This window comes from Hemicordylus capensis, chromosome 3 (genome assembly GCF_027244095.1).
Source record: "Hemicordylus capensis ecotype Gifberg chromosome 3, rHemCap1.1.pri, whole genome shotgun sequence".
NCBI lineage: Eukaryota > Metazoa > Chordata > Lepidosauria > Squamata > Cordylidae > Hemicordylus > Hemicordylus capensis.
In genome coordinates this window covers 313,868,285-313,886,774 of record NC_069659.1, presented here as the reverse complement: position 1 = coordinate 313,886,774, position 18,490 = coordinate 313,868,285, and the positions used below count along the sequence as shown (strand labels likewise).

Genomic DNA, 18,490 nt, shown 5'->3' with positions numbered 1-18,490 from the left:
ATATAGGATGGTGCTGAAAGGTATCATCTCACACTGCCTGGGAGGAGGCAATGGCAAACCCCTCCTGTATTCTACCACAGAAAACCAAATGGCTCTGTGGTTGCCAGGAGTTGACACCAACTTGAGGGCACAACTTTATCTTTATTACTCTACTATGTGGCTTACTGGCCCATAATATTTAATCCTAGACGGTTTCTCAGACGTCAATTAGAGTTACTGCCACGAGAAAAGTATAAGGCTATAGCCTTTCAACAAAATCCTATGCATACTTTACAGTGAGTCCCATTGAATTTATATTTTCCAGTAAGAAATAATGAAAATAAGAGCCTTCGCCCATGAGAGGCCGGTTAAAAACCTCTACGAAGTCAAAACAAACTAAAACCCAATCCTATGTTTATTCCGAAGTAAGCCCTAATGAATTCAGTGCGCTTCACACCCAGAAATGTGCATAGAACTGGAGCTTTAAATAGCTGCCCAAGTCTTAAGAGTCAAAATTGTAGATGATAACCTGAGACGTGACACCTGCCTGATGTTCCTTCATCTGTTTCACACTTCTGTGCAAATACATCTCTACTGGGGTTGTTTGCACCTCTACGGTCACTGCCTAATACGGCTGCACTGTCCCAAGGATTGGTGACTCTGCGGCGCACTACCAACACCCGACCGCCCCGCCCACTCTCTGCTTCACTGAAGGTGCGCTGCAACCTTCCGCCCCACCCCTTTCCCACTGAGTGGCCAGCCGGTTATGAACACACAGACGGCACCACCAATCGGAGGCTGGGGACGCCGTTCTTCTCGCGAGCACGCCGGCCAATCGGTGAGCTCGGCCGTCAGACGCCGCCAAGCTTGTGCGGGGGAGAGCGAGCCGTGGAGAGCGCGAGCGAGCCTGACAGGGCGACTGTTAAAGGGGTGAGCTGGCAGCCCGCGCAGTGAAGGCGCTGCCGAGGTGGGTGAGGGCGCCCGAGGCTGGGGGAGCGGAGCAGCAGCCGCCGCCGCCTGGCCCTCCTCGTGGTAGAGGCCGTATTCGCCTCGTCTCTCTTTCCTTGCGCGCACCGGCGTCTCTGTTTGGGACCTGTGTTAGGCCCCGGTGCCCTCTCTAGAGGGGTCCCCCAGTTGGGCGGTGAGGGGAAGTGGGTTGCGCTCGTCCCTCTCGGCGCCAGTCGCCTCCGCCTTTTCTTCCTCCCGCCTCACTTGAGTGCGGTTTTCTGAGCTGCTGCTGGAGCCGGGGGGAGGCTTGTCTTGTTCACTTCCGTGTTGCCACCTCTTCCTCCTCCTTCTCCAGCCTGGGGAATGTGCTTTCCTTGGCTAGTTGGGGGTCTCCCTTTCGACCTGGCCGTGGCTTGTGTCGTCCGCCGTGGGTGACTGCCCTGCTTCCCACCTTCAGCGACTCTCCTCTCTTCTCCCCCCTCTGCACACAGCCGGCGCTCTGGGTGCCTGTTGGGATTATAAACCGGGCCTTGGAAGCAGCGCTGCCTACCTCGACCCCAGGGGCCTCTGGAGACCATTGCTGCCAGCTGGGAAGTGCGCACACAGGTCTGTTTCTCGGTGGGGTCCCTTAAGCAGCAGGTGGCCGAAACTAGGTAGAGATGTGCACGGTCCGGACCAGTCCGGACCGGCACCGAAGGGGGGCCCTTTCTTTTAGGGTGGGAAGGCTTTCTTACCCCTCCCGCCTCTTCACTCCCTCCAGTGCCCGTATTTAACTGAATAACGGGGCGCTGGAAACCAGCCGCCCCCACCGCCGCTGCCGCCGCCCCTGAGCAGATTCACATAGAAAAGTGCCCATACCCCTGCCGCCGTCGCCCGCCCGCCCGCCAGCCCTCCCTCCCTCCCTCCCGGCTGCCCGCCCGCCCGAGTCCTTACCGAAAGCTGCAGGAGAAAATGAGAGGAGCTCCCGGACAGAGCTCCTCTCGTTAGAAAGTCCTGCTGCAGAATGAAGGTGCTTTGCGCGTGCGCGCATGCGCACGCCGCAAAGGACGCCGGAGGCCCGGTCTACCCGCCGGGAAAAGGCCGGGTAGACCGGGCCTCTGATCGCCGGAGGCCCGGTCTACCCGGCCTTTTCCCGGCGGGTAGACCGGGCCTCCGGTGTCCTTTGCGGTGCGCTCAAAGCGCCTTCATTCTGCAGCAGGCCTTTCTAACGGGAGGAGCTCTGTCCGGGAGCTCCTCTTGTTTTCTCCCGCAGCTTTCGGTAAGGACTCGGGCGGGTGGGCGGGCAGCTGGGAGGGAGGGAGGGCGGGCGACGGCGGCAGGGGTATGGGCACTTTTCTGTGTGAATCTGCTCGGGGGGGCGGGGGCGGCTGGTTTCCAGCGCCCCGTTATTCAGTTAAATACGGGCGCTGGAGGGAGTGAAGAGGCGGGAGGGGTAAGAAAGCCCTCCCGCCCTTAAAGTTATACCCCCCACCCGGACCCGGACCAGCAAGGGCCGAACCGGTCCGGCAGTTCAGCCATTCCTTAGAATGGCCACCGGACCGGTTCGGACTCACCCCTAAAACTAGGTTATATATTTCGTAGGAGTCTGTTAATCGCCAAGGAAAGACTGGGGTGGCAGATAGCACAGCGCTCAAACAAAATACTACAGCCATTGAACAACTTCATGTTGCCGTGCTGCTGCCTAAAATGGCAGGATTAAGCATCCTTCCGCACCCCAACCACGATCATGGATGCTGTACCACAGGCAATTCTCCTCCAATTGAATGTTTTTGTTTGTCATGTTTCACCAACTTCCTTTGTTTTGCTTTGTGGTAACTTGCAACGGAAGTTGGTGTAATACAGGCTACTGCCCTGACTACTGAGAGCCTGGTACTAAACATCCTTGTTTGGGAAGCAAGTTCCATAGAGTTCAGTATGACTCACTTAAACTTGTTTAGTATGACAGCCTTGCAGTTGAATCCTGAGCATATTTATTCAGAAGTAAGTCCTATTGAGTTTTATGGCACTTCTACATCAAGTGTGTGTAGTTTAGGACTACAATCTTAATTTGGTTTGGCTGAAATATCAAGATTTATCGGTTTACCCATCTGTGGTCAAAAAGTAGTGAAAGTATTTCTTAGGCTGATAAATAATTTGAGAAACTTCTTAAAATGTCAGACTAGTGGTTGCAATGATGGCCCTAGAGATTTACTATTGTATCTTATGGCCCAGGAGAGTGAGCATGCAGTGTAGGGTTGCCAACATTGTGTTGTCTGAAACCGGGATGGGGAGTCTGAGGGGACCCAGGGGCATGGCCACCTAGAGGTGGAGCTTGTCTGTTTTTTGTTTATTTTTGAAGTCGCTGCTGAGCGGCGGCAGAGTGGGACAGCAGCGAGAGCTCTCCCCACCTCTCCAACAATGTGAAATGAATGGCTGCCACTGCTGAGCTTCTTGGGCAGGGGCAGGCTCACTGTGAGGGATGGGCGTGCTGTAGCTGAAGACTGAAAGCAAAGCACTCACCTCACCAGTGAGTGAGTGACTGACAGAGGGAGGGAGGGAGGGACAGAGTTGGAGGGAAGACGGGGAAAGACTGCCTTCCTCAGTCCCGCCTCCCTCCAGATGAGGCAGCCTGAGATCCGTCTGCCTCATTTAGATTAAGGCAGGGCCGAGGAAGGCAGTCTTTCGCTGCCTTTCCTCCAACTCTGTCCCTTTCAGGCTTGGACTGGCCCACAAGGCAACAGGGCATATTCCCGGTGCGCCCCATCCATGGGGCACCCCTGTGCCCCGCCACACTCGGCAGCAGTGAATACTCCCACCCTTAATTACCCATTCTGCTCAAAACCTGGCGCCCTTCCCACATACATTCCATTGCCCTCTCAGTGCCCCAATCCAGCCCTAGTCCCTTTCTCCCTCTGTCAGTCACTCACTGGTGAGGTGAGTGCTTTGCTTTCCGTCTTTGGGGAGGCAGGAGAGCTCTTTCTGCTGTCCCGCTCTGCCACCACTCAGCGACAGCTTGAAAAGTTTAATTTTTTTTTTAAGTGGTTAAAAGTGGTAGAGATTGAGCCCCAAACAGGATGAGAATTTCTCCCCAGGAATGTGGGACATCCCACACAGTGTGGGACAGTTGGCAACCCTAACTGCAGTGTTATAAAAACACAAGTGTGTGCGTGTGCACACACAGTTGTGCACAAAGACTTACAGTGCAAAATGGTATTACAAATTTTAGTAGTGACTTTTCTCATTCTTACAAGCTGTAGCTTTTTGAGAAGTAGTGGAGTACCTTGCCTTATGAATTTGTTTATTTAAAACATTCATATACCAGCAAAAACCTGTGAATCTAGGTGGCTGATACAAATCAAAAGACAAGGCACAAAAATTAAAACAAGCAAAATAATTAAAAATAATACAAAAATTTGAAAACTGCTTAAATTGAAAATAAGTTGCAATCCCACTTCAGATGGGTTAGTTAACAAACTTGAATAAAATTATAAAGCAAGAATAATGGAAACATTTTTATTCTCTTGGTATGGGATTAAAACAAATCTGCTATTGCTTTATAACATACTATGAAACACATCCTCTCCATACAACGCTGACTTTATCAAACTAAAATCACTTTTCTCCAGGTTTTGAAATAAGAATAATAAAAGGTTGCAGTTTCAGTCAAGTAATGCGTCTTGCCAGGAATTTTTCTGTGTATGTGTGCTGACTGTTGGAAGTTAAAGGACTTTGCACTGTCTCTTGTCTCAGACAGTGGAGGACAGACTAGTGAGTCAGAGGGCTAGAGGGTCAAGACATTGGTCAATCCTTCTCCACTGCTCTGACACTATCCCTTTGGATATATAGATTGCTAATCTCAGGGATTAACTTCCTTCCTCTCTCTCTTCTCTTCCTGCCCTTCTACCTTGCAACATGGCAAGCCTCTCTCCCTGCACCATGTGTGCAGAGAAGATGCAGAATCCATCTGCATCCAGCTAGATAGATAGATTAGAGATCCTAACTCCTCACTTTCCTATCTAGAATGGAGTTCCTTAATAAATGCCTTATATATTGATTTGAAACTATGAATTGGCTCCAAGTTACTTTACTCTCAGCATACACACATGCCTAACTAAATTCCGCTGTGTTGTGCCTCTGTGCACTCTGCTATAATGAGAAAAGGATTCTCTCACCACAGAGAATTTCCAACACTGACTGTATTGATTCCCACATTTCAGCTTCTCCATGTAAGCAAACACAACTACTGTATACCCCCACCTGACAGCAGCAGTGGCCCATATTGTAACCTCACTATAAATAAATATGCCTCACTATAAATGTCAGTGCTATTTAACTATTTAATATACAATATATAAAATATCATGAATACCTATATACTACTTTTCAACAAAAGTTCCCAAAGTGATGTACATAGATATAAACAAATAAAATCACTCTCTGTCCCCAAGGGGCTCACAATCTAAAAAAGAAAGACAGACACTAGTAACCCCCACTGGAGGGATGCTGTGCTGGGGATGGATAGGGCCAGTTGCTCTTCCCCTACTAAAGAGAATCAGCACCTTTTAAAAGGTGCTGCTTTGCCTAGTTAGCAGGGGGTAACTAATACATGTATTCTAGGTGCTATAATCTAGTTATGTTTAAAAACGGATTCTTTTTACAATAGGGATCTCCATAGTCTGGAGAAGATATTCAAGCTGTAAATATACAAATGTATCCTTCAAATCCATTGACTACTTCATTAAATAGAATGAAGAAGGTGTTCTTCATTCAACACCTTCCACAGAAATTGGTTAGAAGGGGGTCTTGACAAATTTTCTTTGCGTCTAGGAGCCAGACAGTAGACTCTTGACAAAATTACTGGACTTAGCAGTGAACATTGCAGAAGGGAAGGGTAAATGGGCTTCTTTTTATCCCCTTTGCAAGTAATGTACTTAGAGCAGAAACAGGGTCATGAGGACAAATATTGTATTAAATAACTCTGCCTCTGAATATCCTAGGCTAGGCTCCACAATTAAATGTATAGGCACCATGGCTCCCTGGTGCTTGGCATTTATCAGGCCCTGAGATAGAAGATAAAAGTCTCTTCCTTCAGATTTCTTTTCTGCAAGCCATGTGGTAGTTTAAAAATAAAACAAATAAGGTATACTTTGAGATCAGCTTTTTAGGACTCTTATCTGAAACAGGCAAGAGATCAAAGAAGATGCTGGGGTCACATAAACTGGCCTTTTGAGTTGTTAACTTCTGTTCAAAAGAGTGGAAGGGTTCCAGCTGTTTCTACTGACTGAAGAAGTCACTGGCAGAGTTTGGAAGATTTTTCTGTCATGCCTTTCAAACAGTTTTCTTTCTGAAATGTGTCTGACAGTTCTGCTAATAACTCTTTCCTAACGTGGTTTAAAATCTCTTGGTGCCTGTACTTTGCTATGCCATATTATCTGACTATATTGCTGACAGCTGATAAGAGTGTGTGGATAGGCACAGAGACTACACAAGCTCCAATTAAGGGTTTGGAGGGGGCATTTGAGGGTGTTGGGAGGGACCACAAGACATGCCCACAAATATTTTGAGGAGCCCAGACTACCATCCCCAAAGAAGCAGAGAGCATGTATGCTTTGCAGCCACTTCAGGAATGCTTGAATGAAGGATTCGAAAGGAGGTTCTCCTCTCCTTGCAGGGCATAGGCAGGAACACTGAACGTTTGGGGAGGGGAGGGGGTGAAAGAGGTTTGGAGAAGGGGCTGAGGGAGGGAGCAAGGAAAACCATTGTCAATGGTTGATGTTAAGTGTTGCCCAGGACATGGGCTATATGAAGAATAAAAGGAGAGAAGATGCCAAAAACAGATTGTCCTATAAAGAAACAAACGTTTTTTTAAAATGGTGAAAGCAACAAAATGCTCTATTGAACTAGAAAACAAACATGTTTGACAAGGCCCTCCCAATCCTACATTTCACCATTCTGCTGCCCATTAATGCCCTATTCTGTGCCCTCCTCACCAGTCTGACATGAGATTTCAGATCTGATGTGATTTTTGTTGTAGGTTAAACTTGTATTATTTGAATATTTAAAAGCCTTTAGAATGTTAAAATTCACAATATTTAAGTAGACTTCAGTTAATGTTGTTGGTTATTGGCAGGTAATTGAGCTATTTATATATTTGGCCTTTAAATTGGATTGGAAGAAATAGCTGAAATAGCCTCCAATAACACTGCTATTCTATGTTTCAGTGTAGGGCCTCTTAGTTTCTGCTAAAACAAATAGAGATAGTTCTGATGACTGTTTGCTTCAAGAAAGGAGTCTTGCCTCCTTTCCATGGTGTGTTTGTTCTCTGAGCTGCAAAGAGGTCATGGCTTTGAATGTTACTAATTGTGCTCCCTTTACACTTAAACAACGTGTGGCTATATGGACTGTATTGATATAAAGCGTTCACTAGCTAGTACCTCATATTTCAGATTAGCAAATAGATACCTAATTACAGCTCCTAGGGTTTCAACATAATATATTACATGTGTGTTTGTTTCTGTACCTGTGTGTGTGCATGTAAAAACAAGTGTGCTTGTATATATGTTTTGTTATCTAATGTCCAAGTTTGTTCAGACTGAAAATATTGTTTTATGTTTTGATCGATAGACTTCAAAGCAAAGCTGGATATGACTTTAAACACGTTGTCATTCTTTAAGGGTCTTGTTCTTGTTTTTCATAAGCCGGCGTCCCACTAAGAAAGCTGTCGTTGGTGCTCATTGTTTTTTGGGGGCAAAAAGTAGCTGCAGAATGGGGGTCAATTTTTCATTTGGGAAAAAGGGTCACTCTCCTCCCAATGTTTCCCCATAATTGTAGCTCTAATGAGAAGGCTACACAAGTTGAGGATGACTTGGCAGACTCATATTTCTTAGTGATTTCAAAGGAAGTGGTGGTAGTGATGGTGTCATGTTGTAATTTGTAACCAATAATTTGAGAAATCGTATCCAAAATACTTTGGAGGGGAAAGGATTTGTAAATGTAAAGCAAGGATTCCCCAAGTAAGTAATTTTCTTAGTTTGAAATATATTGCTATTTCTGAAACATGTCATAATACTTTTGTTGAAGTGAGCAAAATTACTCTTTGATATTTTTGTGTGGTAAAAAAACCCTTTTGAATCCAGCCTTAATCTCAGTCCATTGATTTTTAAATTATACTTCTTTGTTTTCCTGTGGTTGTCTCATCTCTTTTGCAGTCACTATTGTTTAAGTCTATGTGTGTATTGTTCTATATTTTTATCTGTCATAATCATTTAATGTTCTGAAGCGCTTGAAATATATTGGATGCTGTGTCTTCATAGAAAAGAATAGAAATTTGCCTCAAATGATTGCTTTTGCCTCCATGAGAGAGTGCAACTTTTTTTGTTGAACTAGTCCATTCATGCATGCAGTTGACCCAGAGCCATAGTACAAAATCACACTGATTACAGCAAATTAACTCCTCAGAAGTTTTTGTCTGCTTTTGTTTTATCAGAGAGGCTTATAATTTCAAATCATTTTGTTTAGCATGGCTTAAATATGGACAGAATTTTAAAGAAAAACAAATAGTAACAGTGGTTGGCTATCAGGGAGTTGAACCAAACACAAAAACCAGTTCAGAGAGGTTTTTCAGTGAACCAGAATTAGGGATGTGCACGGAACTGCACCTCTGCGGTTTGAAGGCAGCGGGGGTGCCTCTTTGAGGGCGGTGGGAGGGTGCAGTCACCCCTCCCACTGCTTTCCCCCCGTTGGCGCTCGTTACTTTCCAAAACCTTCGGGGCGGTAGCATACCTCCCTGCCGCCCCTTCCCTGTCCTCGGCCGGAAGTACTAGGTGCGCATGCACCCATTGCGTGTGCGCACACACGTACACACCCAGTACTTCCGACCACTCTGAGGACGGGGAAGGGAAGGCAGGGAGGTATGCTGCCGCCCCAATGGTTTTGGAAAGTAACGAGCACCGGCAGGGGAAAAGCGGCAGGATGGGTGAGTGCACCCTTCCCGCCCTTAAAGCGCTATCCCCGGGGTCTTTGAACTTCAAACCGGCCCCGGGGTTCGAACCTGTTCGGAGGCCCATAAAAGGGCCTCTGAACAGGTTCATGCACACCCCTAACCAGAACTGCACTTAAAATCTCTTGTTTGCCTTGAACCTGAACTGGAACCAAACCTTGAAGCACAAAAAGTGATAGCTGATTAAAAAACAGCCTAATAATTAGGCACTTGGCAGATTGTTTTGAATGTGGGAAGGGTGCCTTTCTGCTCCAGTTATGTTTTGAGAAATCATAATTCCAAATAAGCCATCTGAAGAGGAGGAAAAACAGGAGAGACTGGTAGGCAGAGCCACAGACTAGTAGTCCTCTTGGTGCTCAAATAAAGGCCTGGCCTCTTAAAATTTGTAATGATTATTACAAATGAAGTAGCTGTCATACATGTGAGCTACCAGAGATATCGGGCTAGCTCCTATTGGAAACCGAATGCTGAGCTAGACAAACCTCGGCCAGATCCAGCAAGGCACTTATGTTCTTAACTGGTCGTCTTTAATTAAAATAACAATTTTGGTTTTATACTGAGTTTGTATCCTAAGTATATGGTAAATTGTTGAACTATTTTTTAATTTTCTGCATTAGGCTGTATTGTGAATTAACAAATAGTTTGATATATGATCTAGTTGTCTACTTTTAACACTATTTTAGTCCCAGAGAACTTTTTATTGTGAAATGTGAAATGTATTTCCAGAATTATACTTAAAATGTATCTGCTTTTATGTTTGAAATGTCTCCAGGGATTTGGTAATTGCTCTCATCCAGAATCTACATTTTATTTTTCATTGTAAGATATGCCATTATGTCTAGGACTTCAGGTTTTGATCACATACTTGAGACTGCAGAAATGGATTATTTTTGAAGTGATGCTGTTCTAAGATACAGTAACATTTTGTTTGCAGTATGACTTTTCATTTAGGACTTTCTGGTATTGTATAATGTAGTACTCAGTGTTGAGTGGCTTGCTAATTGGGTATATATGTTCTGATGGGGCTTTTGTCTGTTCTAGGTTTATAAATACTCTGTATTTGGCAAACATTCTACTTTCCAAAGAAATTAACTTCTCTCTCTTTATCTTGTGTTAATGTTAAACAGGAGTTGTTTTGAAATTAGGGGTGTGTAAAATGTTTTGACTCGAAACAGACTGTTTTGAGCTAGAAACAAAATGCCCTTTAAATAAAGGGCCTATTTTGAACTCGGAACAAAACAACCATGTTTCAATTGAAACGTTTCGATGTTGTAAGTACCAAGGGAAACGGAGGCCTGTTTCCCTTGTTGATTGGTCTTCTGGCCCTGGCTTCCAATTGGCTTGCTGTCTTCTTGGTTGGCTTGTTATCTTACAAATCAAGTGTTGTTATGGGCAACTGTGCCCCCATTGGGTGGGGGGTAGGAGTGTGCACGGAACTGATCCGGGGCCATGTAAGAGGCCTCCAGACCGGTTCGGAATTCGGCTGGTCTGGAGGGGGGGAGTGTGGCTTTAAGGGTGGGGGGGTAATACTTACCCCTCCCACCGCTCCCCCCCGGCACTCAACTTATTAGCAAAGTTTTTGGGGTGGCAGAGTTCCTCCCTGCCGCCCCTGCCCCATTGTTGTCTTGAAGAAGGAGAAGTTGGTGCCACGCATGTGCCCGTCGCAGTGCACACCACATACGTCACACGCAGCGTGTGACATATGCGGCGCACGTGGTGGCCACAGGTGCGCGCGCGCCATGACAGGCACATGCGTGGCGCCAACTTCTCCTTCTTCAAGACAACGATGGGGGCAGGGGCGGCAGGGAGGAACTTTGCTGCCCCAAAAACTTTGCTGATAAGTCAAGCTCCAGAGGGGGAAAAGTGGTGGGAGGGGTAAGTACTACCCCCCCGCCCTTAAAGCCACACTCTCCCCAGTGCCGGACCGCACCTCCATGGTTCCATGCACACCCTACTGGGGGGGAGCAGGTGGGGGGAGCCCAAAAGGAGGGGATTTCAACATGCATTCAAAGGCAGAGAGAGCCCTTATACTGTGCCTCTCTTGAAGAGGATACATCAGGAGAGGAGGAGGGAAGGTTTGATTTTGTGCTTTTCTTTTTTCGGCACTGAATACAATGTTTTATTATTTATTCAACTTCTATACCGCCCTTCCAAAAATAAGATGGATCCCTGTCCCCAAAGCGCTCACAATCTAAAAAGAAACATAAGATAGACACCAGCAGCCGTCACTGGAGGTACTATGCTGGGGGTAGATAGGGCCAGTTACTCTCCCCCTGCTAAATAAAAGAGAATCACCATGTTAAAGGGTGCCTCTTTGCCAAGTTAGCAGCTGTGCTATTGCTGCTATAACTATTTGTTTTTGCTGGATCTCAGTTTGACTAAGGCAGAACTCGGGTGTCTGCTTTCCTTGAGATGTGGTTTGGTTTGTTTGCCAGAAACGGACAGTGGCAGCAGTGTGTGTGTGTGTGTGTGTGTGTGTGTGTGAGAGAGAGAGAGAGAGAGAGAGAGAGAGAGAGTGAGAGAGATATTTTCTTGGTGATTGTTGTGATTAATTCCATGTCTGGCCTTGAGATTAACTTGTGCTTCACTCACTGCTCTGTATGCTCTGTATTGCAAGGTATACTCAGTCAAAATGTGGCTGAAGTTTCTCTAGTTGAGGTTTGGCTATGCTTGCAGCTAAGGGTGCTGCTGTGGCAGTTGTTGCAATGCTAGGAAGTAAGGACTCATAATTGTGTGTGAGAGCAACTTGTGCCAATGTTACTGCAGTGCAGGCACTGTGGCTGGCAGTGGATTCTGGGTCAGTTATTCTTTTTTGGCCATTTTTGGACTGTGTTTGAAATGTGTGTTCTGTGGTGGGAGGAACAGATTCCCTATTACTGTGTGCTTCTGTAGTGTTTTCCAAGGTAGGGTTGCAAAATGCATTGCAAATTGCAATGCAAAACTTGTGAGTGCAGCTTGTTCTGACCATAGGGGAAAATTGAGAAACTAGAAACACCCCATTGTTCTCCATGAATAGCTCCTAAGAACACCAAAGTGGGTTTTGTGGTAGGACATGATAGGTGCCACCTACCACCAAACCCACAAAAGAAATGTGCAAGTAGGTGATTTTTAATAATTTTTAACCTTTCCCCTGAATTCCCATAGGATCCTATGAGGAGCTATCCATGGGGAACAATGGGTTGGGTTTTGTGTTTTTTTTAGAATTTTCTCCTTGTTTTCTATAGCTGAAACACTCAGAACATTTTGAGTTTTGTTCCCTTGAAACACCCGATCGACCGCTGTTTCAACAAAACGTTTTGGCGATCTGTGTTTTGTTTCAAGCTCGAAACAAAATATAAAATCTGTTTTGTGCTCATCCCTATTTGAAAGCTCTGAAAACAAAAGAAGATAACTCATACATTTTCAGAATCTAAATTACTATAGTATTATCGGACATGGCAACAAAAAAAGTATGTATTAATCTTCTTAGCGTCATTGAGTAATTCCAACCTAATATTAGGCAGTGATAAATTACTTATCGCTTGTATATTTTGGGTGCAATTTCCAAAGATGTTAACCAGTTCCCCAAAAAATTAACCAATTGCCCTCTAACCCAAGGAAATTAACTAATTTTGGTGTCAAGATGTTTCCATGACATTGGATACAGAGCCTGTTCTGTTGTTCAAAACTTTCTCTCAAACATGGAGGACCCAGGAGGGCTCAGAGAGGGAAAAGAAGAGTTAGAAAGTGTGGAAGGGAAAGGGGCAGTCATTGAGCTTGTTTACTATATGCACCATAGTTAAATTTCTGGGCACCATGACTCCCTGAAACCTCGGCTTTGTCAATCTCTGGTGTAGAGTGCCACAGTTCCATGTTTGACGATCACACGCACATATCTAAAGGCATAGAATATTTATTGTTTTTTCCTTTTGGCGTATCCTATTAAGGGTAAGTTAAGAACCGAGGAGATAATTAGGAATCTCTATTTGTGGGGCAGAGGGAGCGAATTGTGGGTGGGTGGGCTGCTATGCAGATAGAACACTATAGTGTATGGTGCTATGTGGCTAAAATGCTGCTGAGCCTTTAAAAAACACCACTTCTTTGCCTACCTATTCCAGAAAATTGTCTCCAACAGAAGCTATCCATATCTCCATACACAGAGATTTGCCTGAGCGTTAGTGTAGGGAGCAGTCTTGCTTGGTAGGAGAGGGGAGCCCTCAGTCTTTCTACCGTCATGGGCTTGCTGGGCCTTTCTTGTTGTTAGTGTACTTTCTTTGTCCTACTCCATTTTTTTAGGGGGAATTAGGAGTTATGCTGTGGAACAACTTGACAGAAAACATTATCTGAGTTTTTGGCCCTCATTATTAACAAAGTGCCCTCTCATCGTGCAAATTTGTGAACCACATCTGTTACAGGTGCATTGTTCACTGTTCCATGCCCCATTGTTCCTTTCCATGCTGCTTGAGTAATGTTAAAATAAGCGAAGTCATGTTGTAAGGTGATTACACAACATGTCAGTACCTTCACCCTTAATGTGTGCTCTGGCTCTGATTTCAGAGGTAATGGAAAGACAATACAACTTGGGACCCAACTGGACGTGATATGAGAGATGTGTGTGAATGTATAACTCATGCGATGTTTAATAAAAACAGTCATGGGAGGTGGAGATTTGGAGTGTGGTGGTGGTGGGGAGGTGTTAATTCTCCCCTTTCCTCCACAGCATAGCCTTAGTCCAAATTCCCTCCTCTTGGATCTGCAATTAACTATAGAAGGGAAAACACATAGGCATTGGATTGTAACCACCCAGAGATTTTATATGGGGCGGTATATAAATGTGATGGATAAATAAATCTGTTGGTATCCATACCCCTAATCCAAATCTCTCCCATCAGTGGGTGCCCTTAGCCAGAAAACTTGTCAAAGTTTTAACTGTTGCATGTCTGAAACCCTTGTGACAGGGTAGGTATAGATACATTCTCCCATGTACTTCATATGTTGCTATAAGCACCCTTGTGAGGTAAGATTGAGTACTTGGAAAATAGTTCTGGGGCAATTAGTGTAAAAGAAATGACACAACTCTTGTTTTTCCCGCCTTTTCTTGGTGTTCGCAGAGGCAGACTATAACTGAGTCCCGGTAAACTGTAAGCATCAAGAATTTATCATCAAGCAGCTTGCATGTTTCATGAGAACTGTTGTGCATGCTTGTAGAACCAGTGAGCCTGCACTAGCTTAGCTCTTAGTTAAAGTAGACTAGGACTAGTTGAATAACAAGTGTAAGTTTTTTATGAACCTTCACAGTTTCTTTTTCTATTGTCTGTTGCATTATTTGGCCTTCCACTCAGCATTATTATGCTGGATCAAGGGGTGTATGCATATGATTTGCAATCTATATTTTATATGGGTGTTAAGTCCTAATATCTTTTTGAATTGATTTAATATTCTCATTAATAATTTTGAATTAAAGTGCAGATTAGGATGTTTTTGAGGGATTCCTATTCATCCTTCTGTAAGTAATTTACATCTCAAATTGTATCTAAGTAAATATGAGTATGCCACTATGAGATGCAGTGGAATGAAAACAATTAAAATAAGTTACAAAACATACATAATTTTGAATTGTAGAAATATCATAAAAGAAATGGAAGCTGTAAATATTTGGAGACAAAGGCCATGATTCAAAGAAGGTAACGGGCGTAGCAAGGTTGGAGTGGGCCCAGAGATAAGATTTTAAAAATGCCCCCCCCCACCCGAAGCTCAGCTCATGAAGTAAAGAAATCTTAAATGAGGCTGAATAGTGGTAACAAAAAGCATAGTAAAATTTCTCTCTCTTTCTCCTAAATTATTTTTTAAAAGGTTTTGTAAATTGTGGACGATGCAAGTCATTTAATTGTACTAGAGAAAGACATGCTGTTCTGGTAGCTCCAGGTCTTAACACTCACATCAGTTTCAGAGGATGAATACAACTGAAGGAAGCCCGGGCAGGTGCGCAGTTGGGGGAGTCAGTCATGTGATTTGCCTCTGGGGGGTGGGCCACAAAGCAGTGGGCCCCCAGACAACTGTCTCCCCTTGCCCTATTATAGTTACGCCCCTGGAAGGTAATATGTATATGTGGGACAGAGCCATGTCTGCATTTGGAACCTTTCTTGGTTTTTCTACCACAGCACTTGTCACTGCTGGAGAGGCCACTGTTCATTTTAAAAAATGGATCACTGAATGTCTTGCTGTAGCAAAAATAGCAGCTGCTAATAAGGTAAGCTGCTAATGCACATGTAGTCCTTTCTTCTCTCAATTTTCATGCTCATAGCTTTTATGAACTATAGTATAGCCAAATTACAGTAGAAATCCCCCTTCTCACTACTTTTAAACAATATTTCATGGAATTTGAAAGTTTATTATTAGGAATCAGTGGCTTTGTTTGTCTTTAAAGAAAAGAGAGTAAAGAAAAGGAGTCCTATTTATTTAAATGAATATATATTTTTAAAACCTCTTGGAAGAACAGCATTCTCTAGTTCTCTAATATCTACTTCTTGTGGATTGGTTCTGCATTTGATTGCTCATGTCTGACAACATCTCAAGTTTCCTATGAATGGTAACAAAGACTGTGAAGTGTTGGTACTGCAGTAAGAAGCATGCTCCGACTAACCAGGAAAGATTGTTTTGGTTTTTTACTGCTGTGTAAGTATTTTGCAGAATATATGGGCTAATGTTTACTTTCAGCAGTAGCTCAAAACTGAGCATAATACGCATGCTAACTAAAAAAATATCTGAAAGTTAAATGCAGGAAAACTGCGGTAAGCTCTGTCTGTGTGTGTGTGTGTGTGTGTGTGTGTGTGTGTGTGTGTGTGTGTGAAGTTACTGTAGTTTGTCACTTATATAGACATTTAAAGTAGTCAAATAGATGACATATTTGGATCTTGATAGCTTTGTGGGTATTCTAAATGAAGAATGCTGGCCATGGCTTTGTGAAATAAAACCACTCAAAATAGTTAAACCATAAGTCTTTTTACTTTAAATTGATAAGTATATTGTCACAAGTTTGTTAATTGAGTGGCGGAGGAGTGGGGGAGAAAGCATAGGCTTAGGCATAACTAGCATAGGCATAACTGTGCAAGCATAGGCGTAACTGTGCTTAGCAAGGAGTGTTTCTTAAATGTAGATTAGTAGACATTAATTTACTGGATGTTCAGCATCTTAATATTTAAATACTATGATTTTCTTGGCTATTTGCTTTGAAAATACTGGCAATTTCCTGATGAAGCTTGGATATTATTGGCTCCTAAATGGGTCAGTGCATTCTTTATTACAAGACAGTGTTGGTGGCATCATTTGGTTCCTGCATCTTTAGGTGAAACTGCCATTATGTGAGTTCTGTATACCAGGAAAAAAGTAAGTAAATGAGGGTGTTGGGGTTTTTTAACAGTTCAGCAGGGTGCAGATAGTGTTTAATGTTTGTACATTTATAGAGAATGGATTCAGTGTATTTGAGACATTTAATAAGTCTTTGAAAATGCAAATTTGAATGGATTTTCAATAACCTTTTCTGAGAACAAGCCTTTTCTTAGATGGAGCACACTTACATAACCTGTTGTGCAAATATGACCTGTTAAACTTAAACATGTTTCTTATTTAATGCATTCACATTTTGACTTCAAACATATGCATATCCATTCAGAAATATTCACTTCTGCAAATACAGCCAACTTCTGAAATGAAAATATTTATAGGAAATAATTTCATATACTTTATTTACTTGAAATAAGTACTAATTTTGTTCATTTACAGATTTTACATAGAAATAAATAACAGACCTCCAAAAATAGTTTCAAACATCTGTGTAAATCCATCTTTAGATTTTACAAACTGTAGACTCGAGGCACTTAAAATATACCTTCTCCCTCTGCCCACTCTTTTGATTACCATCTAGCAAACCTTTGTTTTATTACCTACTTTGGATTGTGGGTCATATGTAGTAGTAGATCATGGAACCACACAGCACTTGCATTTTCTTATTTTTATTGTTACAGAATACTGTATATGATTAGCCATTTTCATTGGTGACTTTTAGAGAATTTTATTGAGTATGATCTGCAAATGACACATTTATTTATTTCAAACTGAACATCACTAATTGTTATGGATTGTTAACGCCCCCACTCCTCCCAGAAATCATAGTATCTCTTAATCAAAACCTTACTGCTTATGGCATGTTAACAGGCTGTTTATTAAATGTATTGAAAATTCATATACAAACATTGAACTGTTTCAGTTTGCTTCTCAAATACAACATATGTATGTATTTAGGACCAACAAACGGAAGTACTTTTTCACACAACACATAATCCACTTGTGAAATTCTCTGCCACAAGATGTGGTGACAGCCAACAACCTGGATGGCTTTAAGTGGGGTTTGGATAAATTCATGGAGGAGAGGTCTATCAACAGCTACTAGTCGGAGGGCTATAGGCCACCTCCAGCCTCAAAGGCAGGATGCCTCTGAGTACCAATTGCAGGGGAGTAACAGCAGGAGAGAGGGCATGCCCTCAACTCCTGCCTGTAGGCTTCCAGCAGGATCTGGTGGGCCACTGTGTGAAACAGGATGCTGGACTAGATGGGCCTTGGGCCTGATCCAGCAGGGTTGTTCTTATGTTTTTATTATATTTACATACTGCCTGATTGTGTATCTAGTTGGTGTATATAATCCAAAATACAATATAAAAACAGAATAAAGAATTGAAACACTTTCACAGAATAAAACACTTAAAACACGTTTATAGAATAAAACAAACAGTTTACGTGGAAAGGGAAATGCTGGATGTTCAAGCTGGTTTCAGAAAAGGCCAAATACACACAGCACACACGCCAGCCATTTCCGGTACAACGCTGACCGGGGCTGCAAGGAGGTACACTGCAGCTCTGTGCCAACACTTTTGGGGACAGTGCTGGCGGGGAGAAGTGGTGGGGCAGGTAAGGGCACCCTCCTTGCCCCTTAAAGGACCCCCTACCTCCCAGGAATGCATCAACTAGTGCACTCCCAGGAGAAGACCTTTGAGGATATCATGGACAGCCAAGAAAACAAACAAATGGAGTATAGAACAAATCAATCCAGAATTTGCATTTGAGGCACAAATGACCAGGCTCAAATGATCATACTGCAGACACATTATGCGAAAGCCTAGCTCCTTTGAGAAGTCCATAATGCTGGGGAAAGTTGCAAGAAAGAGAAGAAGAGAACGACCAGCAACAAGGTGGATGGACTCGATTACGACAGAAATGAATGCACCACTGAGAGACCTTAAAGGCCAAGTTGAAATCAGATCATCCTGTAGATAATCTATGTGGTCGCTAAGAGTCAACCCCGACTTGACAGCACTTAATCTAAATGTGCATAAAACCCATCTCTCAATAGCTGTAATGCTATAATCTTTGTATTTAGCTCATTACAACAAATATGTGCCTATTATTATTGAAGTCTTTTGCTTCTGTAATATATTTGAAGTAGTAATTCTGTGTTCTCGGATTATCATGAGCACTATCATAATAAGTAGAATAAAGGATGGTATAAAATGAGTTGTGTGTTAAACACTATGATTGCACTGTAGTATATTG

General features: G+C 43.4%; 1 protein-coding gene across 17 annotated transcripts in view; it reads left to right on the top strand.

Annotated features, from left to right (window-relative positions):
* Positions 1–797: 797 nt before the first annotated feature.
* TFDP2 (transcription factor Dp-2) overlaps positions 798–18,490 on the top strand; it is a 106,080-nt gene continuing 88,387 nt past the window's right edge. For 7 of the 17 annotated variants that reach the window (XM_053310285.1, XM_053310279.1, XM_053310282.1 and 4 more), the window contains exons 1-2: positions 834–946; positions 1,419–1,533. The gene's annotated coding sequence lies outside the window, so the exon portion shown is untranslated. Of the gene's footprint in view, positions 947–1,418; positions 1,534–15,045; positions 15,135–15,544; positions 15,560–18,490 lie in introns of those variants that run through there. The other 10 variants (XM_053310286.1, XM_053310277.1, XM_053310275.1 and 7 more) reach the window with 9 other exon arrangements.